This window comes from Lolium rigidum, chromosome 7, assembly GCF_022539505.1.
Source record: "Lolium rigidum isolate FL_2022 chromosome 7, APGP_CSIRO_Lrig_0.1, whole genome shotgun sequence".
NCBI classification, from domain to species: Eukaryota; Viridiplantae; Streptophyta; class Magnoliopsida; order Poales; family Poaceae; genus Lolium; species Lolium rigidum.
The window spans coordinates 258,384,051-258,395,978 of record NC_061514.1 but is presented as its reverse complement, the minus strand read 5'-3'; positions in this window follow the sequence as shown (position 1 = coordinate 258,395,978).

Genomic DNA, 11,928 nt, shown 5'->3' with positions numbered 1-11,928 from the left:
GTTTATCAACTTGAATGCTTACTATATGAAAATGAAAAGGTAAGCATGGATCCTTCTTAGTCAGTCACTCCAAAATGATGCTTTTGATAGGTTTTTGAAATTTCCATATTTGAAACCCAAAACCACTTCTCTTCATGCTTGACTACATAAGACAAAGTTTAGGGTTAGGGGGTGTAGATACATGACATAGGAAGACTATCTTGAATGCTTACTACATGACATAGGAAGACTATCTTGAATGCTTACTATATGACATAGGAAGACTATGTGCTTTTCGGAGGTTTTTGAAATTTCCATGTTTGAAACCAAAAACCACATTTCTCTTCATGCTTGACTTCATATAAGACGAAGTTTAGGGTCGATAGGGGGTAGATACATGATTTGTCTGGTTTGAATATGTGTCTAGACCTTGTTTATCAACTTGTTGAATGCTTACTATATGACATAAGAGGACTATGTGCATTGGTATTTCATTTTTTTGATTTTTATGCCCATTTGAATCTTGGTAAAATCCTAGGTTTGAGAAAGATTTAAACAATTTTAACATGTGAAAATGAAAAGGTAATTAAGTCTGGATCCTTCTCTTAGTCACTCTAAAATGAAGCTTTTGGGAGGTTCTTGAATTTACCATGTTTGAAACCCAAAACCACTTCTGTTCATGCTTGACTTCATAAGACAGAGTTTAGGGTTAGGGGTAGATACATGATTTTTCTGGTTTGAATAGGTCTAGACCATGTTTATCAATTTGAATGCTTACTATATGACATAAGAAGGCTATGTGCTTTGGTTTTCCATTCTTTCGTTTTTTTCTGAATTTTTATGCCCATTTGAATTTTGGTCAAATCCTAGGTTCGACCAAGATTTAAACAAGTTTAAAACATGACAATGAAAAGGTAATTAATCCTAGATCCTTCTTAATTAACCAGTTAGTCTAATTAAAATGAAGCTTTTGGGAGGTTTTTGAAATTTCCATGTTTGAAACCCAAAACCACACTTCTCTCGCTTCATGCTTGACTTCATATATAATTAAGACAGAGTTTAGGGTTAGGGGGTACATGATTTGCCTGGTTTGAATATGTCTAGACCTTGTTTATGAACTTGAATGCTTACTATATGACATAAGAAGACTATGTGCTTTGGTTTTTTTATTTTTTATTTTATGCCCATTTGAATATTGGTCAAATCCTAGGTTTGACCAAGATTTAAACAAGTTTAAAACATGAAAATGAAAAGGTAAGCATGGATCCTTCTTTGTCACTCTAAAATGAAGCTTTTGGGACGTTTTTGAAATTTCCATGTTTGAAACCAAAAACCACTTCTCTTCATGCTTGACTTCATAAGACATAGTTTAGGGTTAGGGGTAGATACATGATTGAATATATCTAGACCTTGTTTATCAACTTTTGAATGCTTACTATATATATGTGTGACATAAGAAGACTATGTGCTTTTGTTTTTCATTTTTCCGAATTTTTTTTAATTTTATGCCCATTTAAATCTTGGTCAAATCCTAGGCTTGACAATGATTTAAACAAGTTTAAAATATGAAAATGAAAAGGTAAGCATGGATCCTTCTTAGTCAATCACTCTAAAATGAAGCTTTTGATAGGTTTTTGAAATTTCCATATTTGAAACCCAAAACCACTTCTCTTCATGCTTGACTACATAAGACAAAGTTTAGGGTTAGGGGGTAGATACATGATTTTTCTTGTTTGAATATGTATAGACCTTGTTTATCAACTTTAAAGCTTACTATAAGACATAAGAAAACTATGTGCTTTGGTTTTTCATTTTTCTGATTTTTTTTTTTTGAATTTTAATGCACATTTGAATCTTGGTCAAATCATAGGTTTCACCAAGATTTAAACAAGTATAGAACATGAAAATGAAAAGGGAAGCCTGTATCCTTCTTAGCCACCCTAAAATGAAGTTTTTGGGAGGTTTTTGAAATTTCCATGTTTGAAACCCAAAACCACTTATCTTCATGCTTGACTTCATAAGACAGAGTTTAGGGGTTAGGGGGTAGATACATGATTTGTCTGGTTTGAATATGTCTAGACCTTGTTTACCAACTTTAATGCTTACTATATGACATAAGAAGACTATGTGCGCTTTGGTTTTTCATTTTTCTATTTTTTTATTTTATGCCCATTTGAATCTTGGTCAAATCCTAGATTTGACCAAGATTTAAACAAGTTTAAAACATGAAAATGGAAAGGTAAGCCTGGATCCTTCTTAGTCGCTCTAAACTGAAGCTTTTGGGATGTTCTTGAAATTTCCATGTTTGAAACCCAAAACAACTTTTCTTCATGCTAGACTTCATAAGATCGACAGGGGGTAGATACATGATTTGTCTGGTTTGGATATATCTAGACCTTGTTTATCAACTTGAATGCTTACGATATGACATATATAAGAAGACTATGTGCGTTTGTTTTTCATTTTTTTTGTGCCCATTTGTATCTTTGTCAAATCCTAGGTTTGACCAAGATTTAAACAAGTTTAAAACGTGAAAATGAAAAGGGAATCATGTATCCTTCTTAGTCACTCTAAAATGAAGTTTTTGGGAGGTTTTTGAAATTTCCATGTTTGAAACCCAAAACCACTTCTCTTCATGCATGACTTCATAAGACATAGTTTAGGGGTTAGGGGGTAGATACATGATCGATTTGTATGGTTTGAATATGTCTAGACCTTGTTTATCAACTTTAATGCTTACTATATGACATATAAGACTATGTGCTTTGGTTTTTCATTTTTCTGTTTTTTTTGAATTTTCTGCCAATTTGGTTTGACCAAGATTTAGACAAGTTTTACACGTGAAAACGAATAAGTAAGCCTGGATCCTTCTTTGTACCTCCAAAATGTACCAATTGATAGGTGTGTTAACTTTGCTTCATGGAAAAAATAATGTCATGTAAATGAGTTAACTTGGATTTCCTACCCTTGAATCCGTAGGAAACTTTGTTCTAATGCACTATAATAATCAACCGAGTTTTTACACCAACAGGTCTGTCACTTACGTGTGGTGCCCGTGTGTGAGGTCCCACACTTCAGTGAGCACAAGTCACGTGCAATAGGTACGCAAACTCCCAGCCATTTTCTTTGTCAAGAGAAGACGCATCAGGATGCGTATTGGGAGTCTGTGGTTCCTTCTGGATTCTTCGGTTGTCCCTCTCACAAAAAAAAACTCTCTCATTCTCGACCTCGCTCGACTCGCTCGCTCGCTCGCACCTCCTGCTCACTGACAAAACCTGCACAACAGTCAACATCATCACCCGAAAAAGGGAAGACACCATAATTCTCTCCCTTCTCTTCTCTCCTTCCGAGTGATCCCTCTTCCTCCGAGTTTCACTCGACGGGCAAACACACATGTGCTGCATAGTAATAATAAAAAGGTAGAAAATCGACCTACGAATCTATAATTAAATAGGTTAAACTAGGGTTTTGCCCAGTTCTACAAATCAAGGTTCAAAAAAATCCAACTACGGGGTTCGAACAACCCCATTTAATCCAAAAAAAAATTCGACCTCATCCAATGGCCTCAAACTATAGGGTTAGCATCTAGTGCAGTATGTGTGAACATGTATGCACTATGTGTACTATAACTTGTATGTATTTCAAATTTGAACCAAATTTGAATAAGTTTGAAATATTTGAAATGGGGCTTTTGGCTTAAACGTTTGAAACCCAAAACGACTTCTCTTCATGCTAGACTTCATAAGACCGAGTTTAGGGTTAGGGGTAGATACATGATTTGTTTGGTTTGAATATTGTTGGAGATATGCCCAAGAGGCAATAATAAAAGTGGTTATTATATATCTTTATGTTTATGATAAATGTTTATATACCATGCTATAATTGTATTAACCGAAAATTGGTACATGTGTGATATGTAAACAACAAAGAGTCCCTAGTATGCCTCTTAACTAGCTTGTTGATTAATGGATGATTAGTTTCATAATCATGAACATTGGATGTTATTAATAACAAGGTTATATCATTGTATGAATGATGTAATGGACACACCCAATTAAGCGTAGCATAAGATCTCGTCATTAAAGTTATTTGCTATAAGCTTTCGATACATAGTTACCTAGTCCTTATGACCATGAGATCATGTAAATCACTTATACCGGAAAGGTACTTTGATTACACCAAACGCCACTGCGTAAATGGGTGGTTATAAAGGTGGGATTAAGTATCCGGAAAGTATGAGTTGAGGCATATGGATCAACGGTGGGATTTGTCCATCCCGATGACGGATAGATATACTCTGGGCCCTCTCGGTGGAATGTCGTCTAATGTCTTGCAAGCATATGAATAAGTTCATAAGAGACCACATACCACGGTACGAGTAAAGAGTACTTGTCGGGAGACGAGGTTGAACAAGGTATAGAGTGATACCGATGATCAAACCTCGGACAAGTAAAATATCGCGTGACAAAGGGAATTGGTATCGTATGTGAATGGTTCATTCGATCACTAAAGTCATCGTTGAATATGTGGGAGCTATTATGGATCTCCGGATCCCGCTATTAGTTATTGGTCGGAGTGAGTACTCAACCATGTCCGCATAGTTCGCGAACCGTAGGGTGACACACTTAAAGTTGGATGTTGAAATGGTAGAACTTGAATATGGAATGGAGTTCGAATATTTGTTCGGAGTCCCGGATGAGATCCCGGACATCACGAGGAGTTCCGAAATGGTCCGGAGAATAAGATTCATATATAGGATGTCATTTTATGTGATTTGAAATGATGCGGAAGGTTCTATGGAAGGTTCTAGAAGGTTCTAGAAAAGTCCGGAAGAAACCACCAAGGAAGGTGGAGTCCCGGAGGGACTCCACCTCCATGGCCGGCCAACCCTAGAGGGGAGGAGTCCCAAGTGGACTCCCCCAAGGGGGCCGGCCACCCCTCCATGGAAGGTGGAACTCCCACCTCTAGTGGGAGTCCTAGCTTGGGTAGGTTTCCCTATCATATGGAAGGTTTTGGGTTCGGGTCTTATTCGGAGACTTGTAGTCCAACCCTTGGGGCTTCCACCTATATAATGAGGGACAAGGGGAGGGGGCCGGCCACCTCAAGACCACCACCTGGCCGCACCCCCCAAGTGGCCGGCCACCCCCTCCCAAACCCTAGCCGCCCCCTCTCCTCCATAGCTCCCGCGTGCTTTAGCGAAGCTCCGCCGGAGTTCTTCACCGCCACCGACACCACGCCGTCGTGCGCTGTCGGATTCAAGAGGAGCTACTACTTCCGCTGCCCGCTGGAACGGGAGGTGGACGTCATCTTCATCAACAACCGAACGTGTGACCGAGTACGGAGGTGCTGCCCGTTCGTGGCGCCGGTGATCAAGATCTTCTACGCGCTTTTGCAAGCGGCAAGTGAACGTCTACCGCAGCAACAAGAGCCTCATCTTGTAGGCTTTGGAATCTCTTCAAGGGTGAGACTCGATAAACCCCTCGTTGCTACCGTCTTCTAGATTGCATCTTGGCTTGGATTGCGTGTTCGCGGTAGGAATTTTTTTGTTTTCTATGCAACGTTATCCTACATTGGTATCAGAGCCGTGTCTATGCATAGATGGTTGCACGAGTAGAACACAATGGTTTTGTGGGCGTTGATGCTCTTGTTGTCTTTAGTTGAGTACTTTGCATCTTTATGGCATAGTGGGATGAAGCGGCTCGGACTAACTTTACATGACCGCGTTCATGAGACTTGTTCCTCGTTCGACATGCAACTTGTATTGCATAAGAGGCTTTGCGGGTGTCTGTCTCTCCTACTATAGTAAAGATTCAATTTACTCTTCTATTGACAAGATTAGTATCAACGTTGTGGTTCATGTTCGTAGGTAGATTAGATCTCTCTCGAAAACCCTAAACCACGTAAAATATGCAAACCAAATTAGAGACGTCTAACTTGTTTTTGCAGGGTTTGGTGATGTGATATGGCCATAATGTGATGATGAATATGTATGAGATGATCATTATTGTATTGTGGCAACCGGCGGGAGCCTTATGGTTGTCTTTAAATTTCATGTTGAGTAGTATTTCAAAGTAGTTGTAATAGTTGCTACATGGAGGACAATCATGAAGACGGCGCCATTGACCTTGACGCTACGCCGACGATGATGGAGATCATGTCCGTGCTTTGGAGATGAAGATCAAAGGCGCAAAGACAAAAGGGCCATATCATATCACATATGAACTGCATGTGATGTTAATCCTTTTATGCATCTTATTTTGCTTAGATCGCGACGGTGGCATTATAAGATGATCCCTCACTAAAATCTCAAGATAATAAAGTGTTCATCCTTAGTAGCACCGTTGCCAAGACTTGTCGTTTCGAAGCATCTCGTGATGATCGGGTGTGATAGAATCAACAAGTGCATACAACGGGTGCAAGCCGATTTTGCACATGCGGATACTAAGGTGGCCTTGACGAGCCTAGCATGTACGGACATGGTCTCGGAACACGTGATACCGAAAGGTAGAGCATGAATCATATGATTGATATGATGAACACTTTGAGTGTTCGCCATTGAAATTACACCTTGTCTCGTGATGATCGGACTTAGGTGTGGTGGATTTGGTTCGTGTGATCACTAAGACAATGCGAGGGATATTGTTTTGAGTGGGAGTTCACCTAGATTTTTAATTATGTTGAATTAAAATTTGAACTCAATTTGTCATAAACTTAGTCTAAACTATTGCAAATATATGTTGTAGAGATGGCGTCCCCAATCAATTTTAACCGGTTCCTAGAGAAAGAAAAGCTTAAGAGCAACGGTAGCAACTTCACCGACTGGTTCCGTCATGTGAGGATCTTCCTCTCCGGCGGAAATCCGCAATATGTGCTTGATGCACCGCTAGGTGACCCTCCTGCAAAAACCGAAACCGATGAAGTAAAAGCTGTTTACGAGACTCGGAAAACTCGGTACTCTCAAGTTCGAGTGTGCCATCCTGTGCGATCCGGAATCCGATCTTCAAAAACGTTTTGAGCACCATGATCCTCATGAGTTGATGAATGAGCTGAAAGCTATATTTGAGACTCATGCGGCCGTGGAATGCTATGAAGCATCGAAACATTTCTTCGAGCTGTATGATGGAAGAAGGCAGCTCCATTAGTGAGCACATGCTCGCCATGACCGGGCATGCGAAGAAACTCGGTGATTTGGGAATAGTGATTCCTAACGGATGGGGATTAATCGTGTCCTTCAATCACTACCACCAAGTTACAAGAACTTTGTGATGAACTACAATATGCGGAACATGAACAAGGAGTTACCCGAACTCTTTGGCATGCTAAAAGTCGCTGAGATTGAGATCAAGAAAGAGCACCAAGTGTTGATGGTCAACAAGACCACCGAGTTTCAAGAAACGAGGGCAAGTCTAAGGGAAAATTCAAGAAGGGTGGCAAGAAAGCTGCCACGCCTCCTATGAAACCTAAGAACGGCCCTAAGCCCGATGCTCGAGTGCTATTACTCGCAAGGAGAAGGGACACCTGGAAGCGTAATTGCTCCAAGTATTTGGCGGATCCGAAGAAGCGGCCTTGTCAAGAAGAAGAAAGAAGGTATATCCGATATACATGTTATAGATGTTTATCTCACTCGGTTCTCGTTCTAGTACCCGGGTATTTGATATCGGTTCGAGTTCACTACAAGAAAAGTTGCCATGGCCGACGAAGTTGAAGTCGCGCCGTGGTTGCTTCGGTGTACCATGGCCGACGATTTTGGTCCCTCCGTGGTGCATGTCAAAACTTTTTTTTCTCGTTTTTGAGGCCACCTAGCCCGACGAAAGCGGCCAAAACGTCGCGTATGGTGGCCGGGACGTGGTGCATCGCGAATTCTCGGGTTCGCCGGCCGAGTCAACGCAAATCCGCACCACCGAGGGATGTAGGGCCCGGATGGCAGCCTCTGCGGCATTGTTTTTTTTCTCGATCGCGCCATCTCGTTCAACGTTCTCCGATCGAGCCGTTTACGATGCGGGACCATGGGTCCCGCATGTCATCCTCTATGAACCAAAATTCTTTCTATTCTTGGATTTTTTTTGACCCCCGATTTACGGCTACTTCCTTTTTCTTTTGATCCCTTGCCGCCTTGGAAACGTTGAGACCGCTGCTGCTAAATGGGACCCGCATGTCATCCTCTATGTGCAATCAACTTTCTTTTCTTGGAGTTTTTTTGGCACCTCAAATTTGGTCACTTGCCTTTTTCTTTCGATCCCCTGCCGCCTCTCAAACGGTGATACCGCTGCTGCTAACTGGGACCCGCATGTCATCCTCTATGCACTATAAAACTTTCTTTTCTTGAATTATTTTTGGCACCTCATATTTGGTCACTTTCCTTTTTCTTTCGATCCCTGCCGCCTCTCAAACGGTGATACCGCTGCTGCTAAATGGGACCCGCATGTCATCCTCTATGTACTATAAAACTTTCTTTTCTTGGAGTTTTTTTTGGCACCTCAAATTTGGTCACTTGCCTTTTTCTTTCGATCCCCTGCCGCCTCTCAAACGGTGATACCGCTGCTGCTAACTGGGACCCGCATGTCATCCTCTATGCACTATAAAACTTTCTTTTCTTGAATTATTTTTGGCACCTCATATTTGGTCACTTACCTTTTTCTTTCGATCCCCTGCCGCCTCTCAAACGGTGATACCGCTGCTTCTAAATGGGACCCGCATGTCATCCTCTATGTACTATAAAACTTTCTTTTCTTGAATTATTTTTGGCTCCTCATATTTGGTCACTTGCCTTTTTCTTTCGATCTCATGCCACGTTTGAAACGTTGAGGAACCTGCTGGCTCATGGGACCCGCATGTCATCCTCTATGTGCTATAAAAGTTTCCTTTGTTGGATTTTTTTTTCACCCGCTGATTTTTGGCTTACCTTTTTCTTTTGATCCCCTGCCCACTTTGAAACATCGAGTAAGCTGCTGGCTCAAGGGACCCGCATGTCATCCTCTATGTACTATAAAACTTTCTTTTCTTGAATTATTTTTGGCTCCTCATATTTGGTCACTTGCCTTTTTCTTTCGATCTCATGCCACGTTTGAAACGTTGAGGAACCTGCTGGCTCATGGGACCCGCATGTCATCCTCTATGTGCTATAAAAGTTTATTTTCTTTAATTTTTTTTCACCCTCGATTTTTGGCTATTTCCTTTTTCTTTTGATCCCCTGCCGCCTTGGAAACGTTGGGTAAGCTGTTGACTCATGGGACCCGCATGTCATCCTCTATGTACAATCAACTTTCTTTTTCTTTTGATCTCAAGCCGCATTTGAAACGTTGAGACCGCTGCTGCTAAATGGGACCCGCATGTCATCCTCTACGTACAATAAAGTTTCTTTTCTTGGATTATCTTTGGCTCCTGATATTTTGTCACTTGCCTTTTTCTTTCGATCTCATGCCGCCTTTGAAACGTTGAGTAAGTTGCTGGCTCATGGGTCCCGCATGTCATCCTCTACGAACAATAAAAGTTTCCTTTCTTGGAGTTATTTTTTACCCCTAATTTTCGGCTATTTGCCTTTTTCTTTTGATCTCCTGCCCCCTGCGAAACGATGAGGACGTCTGTTGGCGGGTCGGTCCCACATGTCATCCTCTATGAACAATAAAAGTTTTATTTGATGGATTTATTTTGAACCCCTAATTAATTTCTGGATATTTCCCCTGCCGCCTTGGAATCGTTGAGGATGCTTCGCTGCCTCATGGGTCCCGCATGTCATCCTCTCGGAACGGTAAATGTTTATTTTCTTGGATTTTGTTGACCAAACGATTTTTGGCTTATTTTTTCTTTCGATCACTGCAGACCTTTAAAACGTTGAGGACGCTGCTGGCTCACGGGTCCCACATGTCAACCTCTATGAACAATAAACGCCGAGGCTGCTGCTGCCTCATGGGTCCCGCATGTCATCCTCTCAGAATGAAAATGTTTCTTTTCTTGGATTTTTTACCAACAGAGTTTTGGTTTATTTTTTCTTTCCATCCCCTGCCTCCTTTAAAATGTTGACGACGCTGTTGGCTCATGGGTCCCCGATGTCAGCCTCCCCGTACAAGAAACATATGATATCTTGATTATTTTGCGGACAATAAACAATGTATTGCGCTCTGAGCTATTTCAAACGGATAATTAAATCTTTATTTTTACATAAACAAACTTATATGTTGAATCTCCTTGTTTTTTTGTCTTTGCGAAGCATAGGACTTTCCTGTTTTTTTAGAAAATTCGGAACTTTCCTGTTTTGAAGTGGGCTGAAATTGTACGAGTCAAAAGGCCTAGCGGGATAGTTCGAAGGCCCGGATGTCCGGATGCAGCCCAATTGAAATCTTTCTTCTTGGATTTTTTTCACCCCCGATTTACGGCTACTTCATTTTTCGTTTGGTTCTCGTGCCGCCTTGGAAACGTTGAGACCGCTTGCTGCAAAATGGGACCCGCATGTCATCCTCTACGTACAATAAAATTTCTTTTCTTGGATTATTTTTGGCTCCGATATTTGGTCACTTGCCTTTTTCTTTCGATCCCATGCCACGTTTGAAACGTTGAGGAACCTGCTGGCTCATGGGACCCGCATGTCATCCTCTATGTACTATAAAAGTTCATTTTCTTTGTTTTTTTCACCCTATGATTTTTGGCTATTTCCTTTTTCTTTTGATCCCCTGCCGCCTTGGAAACGTTGAGTAAGCTGCTAGCTCATGGGACCCGCATGTCATCCTCTATGTCCATCAACTTTATTTTCTTGGATTTTTTTGACCCCTAATTTACGGCTACTTTCTTTTTCTTTTGATCTCAAGCCGCATTTGAAACGTTGGGACCGTCTGCTGCAAAATGGGACCCGCATGTCATCCTCTATGTAAATAAAGTTTCTTTTCTTGGATTATCTTGGGCTCCTGATATTTTGTCACTTGCCTTTTTCTTTCGATCTCATGCCGCCTTTGAAACGTTAAGTAAGCTGCTGGCTCATGGGCCCCGCATGTCATCCTCTACGAACAATAAAAGTTTCCTTTCTTGGAGTTATTTTTTACCCCTAATTTCTGGCTATTTGCCTTTTTCTTTTGATCTCCTGCCCCCTTTGAAACGATGAGGACTCTGTTGGCCGGTCGGTCCCACATGTCATCCTCTATGAACAATAAAACTTTCCTTTGATGGATTTATTTTGAACCCCTAATTAATTTCTGGCTATTTCCTTTTTTTCTTTGATCCCCTGCCGCCTGGGAAACGTTGAGGATGCTGCTGCCTCATCGGTCCCGCATGTCATCCTCTCAGAACGATAAATGTTTTCTTTTCTTGGATTTTTTTACCAACTGATATTTGTTTTTTTTTATTTTCGATCCCCTGCCGCCTTTGAAACGTTGACGACGCTGCTGGCTCATGGGTCCCTGATGTCAGCCTCCCCGTACAAGAAACATGTGATATCTTGATTATTTTGCAAACAATAAACAGTGTATTTCGCTCTGAGCTATTGCAAACGGATAAATTAAATCTTTAATTTTACAACTTATATCTTGAATCTCCTTGTTTTTTGTTTTGGCGAAACATAGGACTTTCCTGTTTTTTTTTTGAGAAAAATCCGAACTTTCATGTTCTGGAGTGGGCTGAAATTGTACGAGTCAAAAGGCCCAGAAGGATAGTTCGAAGGCCCGGATGTCCGGATGCGGCCCAATTGAAATCTTTCTTTTCTTGGATTTTTTTCACCCCCGATTTACGGCTACTTCATTTTTCTTTTGGTCCTGTGCCGCCTTGGAAACGTTGAGACCGCTGCTGCAAAATGGGACCCGCATGTCATTCTCTATGTACAATAAAGTTTCTTTTCTTGGATTATTTTTGGCTCCTGATATTTGGTCACTTGCCTTTTTCTTTCGATCTCATGCCACGTTTGAAACGTTGAGGAATCTGCCGACTCATGGGACCCGCATGTCATCCTCTATGTACAATAAAAGT